The following is a 5740-nucleotide window of genomic DNA, read 5'->3' as shown; positions in this document are numbered from 1 at the left end:
CTATAATGCAAGCAAAAAGAAACTAATCTTAATCCTATCTTAATTAGGCAGATATAGATCTAACCCAACTAAGAGCAAGATAATTAAAGTATTGGGATTTAAATATGTCTTGTTTATAATGAATATCAAGTTAATGAAGTAGTTCAATTAACTAATATTATGGTTACCAAAACACATCCTATTGAGACCTCTTAACTGAAATAATAAACCAACAACATTCAGGAAGTAGTTCACAAAAATGATATTAATTATCAAATCAGTAAATCCAATAATTGAATAATGATATGTGGAAATAGTTCACAACACATTACCATTCAATAAATCAGTTTTATAAGACAGATTTCTGAGTAAGTAGTTACTCAAAAATGAGAAATTAATTCATAAGAACAGAGATACATAATAACAACATTGAGACAAATTACCCATATTGACAATAGTGCACAAACATGAATAAAATGACACATTCCTGTTACCATAAAAATAAAACTGATATTTGAAACAGTAGTATTAGAAATACCAATTTATTGCATCCATCTCTCTGTCCCTGGTCTCCAACAGCTCTTTACATTGCTTGAACTTCTACTTTCAAAGCTAAAGCCACAATAGTGCAAACTTTTCCCTTCATGTATAATTCAAGATACAAAGGGAAAATCCTCAATAATCCCCAGATCTGAGATTTTCTCTCCTCTCTCCTACAACTCTAAATTCCTATTACAGTGGTGCGTTTTGAAGTCTAGAATCGCAGAGGAGAGCAGCGCCCTAATTATATTCTGCAATCTATTATTTATACTATTTGCAAAGGAATTCTTGAGAGGAAAGTTTGTTGAAGAGAAATCTGTCAAATCCAATTTTATTTGCTCAAAAATTTTAATCTTCAATTGCTGGAGCATTCTTATTGACTGAGATCCTTTTCTCCATATTTCTTCCACTGTTTTCCTGCAAAAATAAATCAAAATAAATTAAAATGCAACAATAAAATCAAAATGTCATTGCTGGCATTTAAAACAAATCCAATCAAATACAATTAAATAAATAATTGAAAATAAAATGTAAGCTTTCTATTGATGCTTGGGATGTTTTAATTGGCCAAGAATATCATTGATGAGCGAATCTGCAATTAGAAGAGGCTTGGGCAAATGAAAATAAAACTCAGAAAATTGATTTTGTTTTCAAAATTCGGAGCTTGATCTTCTGCCTGATTTTCGACCCAATAAATGACCAAATCTGTTAGTGAAACCTCCTCAGAAATATACTCCTTGATTTTATCTTTCCAATGAGCCGTCTTGGGCCTCATTTGGCCAAGTATAACTCAATCTATGAGCCTCCAAAGTTGATGGATCAAATCTGGCATGAATCTGGAAATTCTGTTGCTGGGCTAAAAAATCAAAATTCTAATTAAAAATTAAATCCTAAATTAGAATTCTAATTATCTAATAATTAATTCTAATTTAATTGTTAATTATAAACTAAACTAATTAATAAATAAAATATTATTAATTAATTCAACTAATTAATATAATTAACTATTTATAACCCATTAATATTAATCTAAATAATATCTTAATTTTAATTTATTTAAATTAATTATATTACATATATTAATTAATTTAAAAATTATTATTTAAATTAATAAATATTTAAAACTAATATAAAAATAAAATAAACTAACCTACCTTCTAATCTTCACTCATACGTATGAGTGAGTTTTTTAAACTCAAAACCAAAACCAAAGTTAAAGTTATGAAAGCTATGGTTAGTGCCTTATGCCCCTTCGCATCGGCAAATCGGGAGGTGTCGGGAGGATTGTTAAACTTGTTATGTTGGAAAGCTCCGATGCGATATTCCTCGTGTAATTAAAGCTTATAATGAGGGTTGGTTAATGCGATATGTTTTTTCTTTTGAATTTTTTTTAAATCGAGAGATTGGGAGGATTGAGTCCATCGGGGTTTTTAGAAATGTGTCACTTGAAAACTCCCGATGCGATCAAAGCCTCCGATGCGATTGGAAAATTTTTATTATATATTTTTTATTATATTCATATTTTATGTATTAAATTTTATTTTAATTAAATTAATTATTAATTAATTTAAAATTTAACATTAAATATCAATTTTATTTTGGTTTTATTTTATGAATTTTAGTTTCTAAACTACAGCCACTTGAAAAAAAAAAAAAGAATAAGAATAAACTACAGCCACTTGGATATTATGGGTTTTTTAAGATTAGTAATTGATTTGGAAATTGGAGTAAATTTTTTAAATCCCAATGCTTAAAAAATGTAGCTGTATAAGTAAAAAAAATGAAAAAATGTTAGTAAGAACTAACTAAGTGTTAATTTTTAAAATAAATGCATTATTGAGCTAATTTATTTACAAAATGCAATATTGTACATTTTATGCATTTTTAACCCAGGCTAGAACTTCAAAGGAGTACCATTTTCAAACCAGTTGACCAAATGAGGCGAAACAAGTGTCAATGGGAAGCTTATAAAAAATCGATTCTAACAAAGCAATCAAACAAGAATCCAAATAAAATGAAAAATTAACAAAAGCGTAGGATAATCGACTAAATAAAAATCCTAAAAAGGCGTTTAGCCAAAATTTTATAGAAAGGGTCCCCATTATTTGAGTTGAACAAATCAATAATGGGGGGGTTGTGTTTTCACCACAACAAGACCATATATATTTATAAAAGAGTAAGAGCTTTCTAGTTTGATGGAGACTCCAGATATGCCTAATCCAAAGTGGAAACTCCATATATGGTCAGCCTAGATCTCCCTAGAATCCCACCCCAATGCCACACGCCCTGATCAACCACAGACGTTTGAAGCACAAAAATTCCAAGCAAGTAGAATGGATTCCAAAAATTTAGTGAGTGTATCCCCCTCCCTAAAAGTTTCTTAAAGGATATTGGCATCATGATGCTCAACCTAAAATGAATTCCTATAAGCAATTCTTTTATGTTTACTTTCCAAACCCCTACAATTAAATGAAAGAACCTTCATTTGGGCACCTCGTGAAGGACTAACAATGCTCTAAGTTCCCCCTTAATTGAAGTTTGTCTACCTGCAACCATTTCCTCAAAAACCTTTACTTTGGATTATGAGATGTGAGGCTTCCTCCCCTTACCCTTCGATGGGATAACCTAACATATAATGTGACCCAACCCCACCCCAGAAACCCTTAGACACTGAGAGAATAATCCTTTACCAGAGATTGTGTAATATGTCACTCCCATCCAAAATGCCAGAAAAACTTAAAGAAACCAATGCCCTAGGATAAGTGTAACCCATAGAACTTGGAGGGATGGAACAAGTTGTTTTTTACAGGGAAAAAGGAGAGAACAACTTTAGAGGAAAAACAAAACTCATACTCACAGAAGAACAAACCCTATCCATGCAAAGTCTTGAAAAAGAACTAACAAGAAAAGAGATAGAAGGAATGAGTTCAAAGGCACCCAAAGATGGAGTTTGAGCCACTGACATGTATTCAATGGACAATGGAATTGTCACACATTTAGCCAAGAAATATACCACAAGAGATGTGTACATTGAATTAGGGACCGCAATCCCAACAATGCCAAAAAATCCTCCACCACCCCCTCATCAGAAAGAAACCCTCCTTCGACATCCACCACCAATGCCTCAATCATTTGTTTTTCATGGCCTGATCTGAGCACAACTGATTCTTGAAGGGAAGCTTGTAGCTTTGAACAAAATGACCATGTTTGTGACACCTACAACACTAGAAAGGGAGCTCTTCATAATCAAGAATTCATAGTTGAACCCCACCAATTTCAATGTTCATCGTATCAAGAAGCTTCTAGCTGAGATCCATACTGACTAAAATCCTTAACAAAAACAAATCCTTCGATTCTCGAAATGAGTAATCAGCGTCCAAAAAGCATCCTATGTTATTCCCCATATTTGCAAAGCTTTAGGGATTCCATATATGGGTTGGAAACCCTAGAAACCGCAACAAAACACAAACAACATCAAGCCTTTCCTTGATGGCATCAAAGCTAAGTGACCAAAATTTGAAAATTATAGGAGTGGAATCAATAGACCACATGCCTTTAGCCACAACTATTGTTGCCTCATGATATTTGAATATGAGCTAAATCCAAGCCTTTGCAAACATAAAAAATCGTCGGGACCTCTGAAACCCTAGTGTAAACCATCTAATCCTGCCATTCGATAAGGGTCTCTTTACAGAATTTGCAACCTCACACTCAACTGACCAAAGGATTTTTTGCAAGATCCACCGCCTATGACATATCCATGGCATTCTCGAGGCATGAATTATAAGGAATTAGAAATGTGTCCCTCTTTAAAAACCCCAACTTCTTTTTCTTGTCGATAAGATTTCCTTTATCACCCAAATCCAATGGAATAGGGCTTTCTAAATCCACTTCTGGAGCCACTAGGCATGAATCATCATCTACATGTGCATGACCCTCCTAGAACTTGGGGAACTGAGGTAAAATGACCCCCACCGGAGGAAGAGGCACAGTTTTAATAGACATGTTAGAAAGAGCCTTCGATGCGACTAGGATATTGGCCCCACAAGAGGAAACCAAAAAAGATGACACCCCTCCACTAACAGCTAGAAAAGGTAGACCTAAATCTTGAAAGCAAGTATAAAACAATGCAGAAAACCCTCACATACCAAAACCAGGAGGGCTTGGAACCAATGGAGGAAAACCACCCTTAAAGCAAGCTTGAGAGAAATATATTGGAGCGGAAAATTTATTTACTTGAATAACCATTGGTGTGGAAGTTAGAAAAGTGATGGGCAAGGTCTATGAACCCCTGATAGGTAAATTTTGCTCTAGCCACGTGAAACATTTAGCATCTGGAGAACCCATTTTGACATTTCTAATGTAAGAACTACACCCTTCACCAAAGGATTCAAAACCACCAGGTCGAGAAAAAATAGAACCCTAGAAAGGAGTCCTTGAATCATAGTCTACCTGGTCCTGGTCAGTCATGTTCCCCACTTAGATATTGGCAGATCAACACTTCGCCAAGAAACGAACGTGAGTATAAACAAGGAGTCAAGTAGAAAAAGCCCCACCAAATTAACCAAGAGGAAGAGGACCAGGTAAAATCTTTATCATCGCAGGTAAGCACCTCCACCAAGGTGAAATGTAATTGCACAGTAAACCAACCCTCCCTACCTTTGCAACAAAATAAATTATAGAATAACGTCAAAATCGTACCCTTCTAACATAAAGACCCATGAAAGGGACATACGCCCTCAGAAACCAAGTACTCAAATTTTCGTCCATAGTTGACCAGCATTAAACCCTAGACCAAAATCATCACATGTTTTGTTCACATGCCATTTTACTATGTCCAATTTTTTTATTACCATACTTTTAAGATAATTTTATTATTATATTAAAATATTGTTGTATCTTAAAATTATCACCATTTTTAAAAACAAAATTCAAATAAAAACAATATTTTAAATTTAAATAACAGATTTCATAATAATAATAATATATTATCAATAATAAAATTTATAATTATTCATAATTACAAAAAATAATTTAAACACACATATTTTAAATAATAATAATCCTACATTTCTTTGATCAATTTATTTTTTATCCATATATACATATGTATGGAAGTCAATTATCAATCAAAATTTGTACACTCAAAAACAGATTAAAATAGTTATTTATCAATCAAAACTTTTATCTCATAAATTTCAAAGTCAAATATTTATTCATT

This window comes from Pinus tabuliformis, chromosome 5_1 (assembly GCF_031772625.1).
Source record: "Pinus tabuliformis cultivar Carrire ecotype Pingquan chromosome 5_1, CPIR1, whole genome shotgun sequence".
NCBI lineage: Eukaryota > Viridiplantae > Streptophyta > Pinopsida > Pinales > Pinaceae > Pinus > Pinus tabuliformis.
This window is presented reverse-complemented; position numbering follows the sequence as displayed.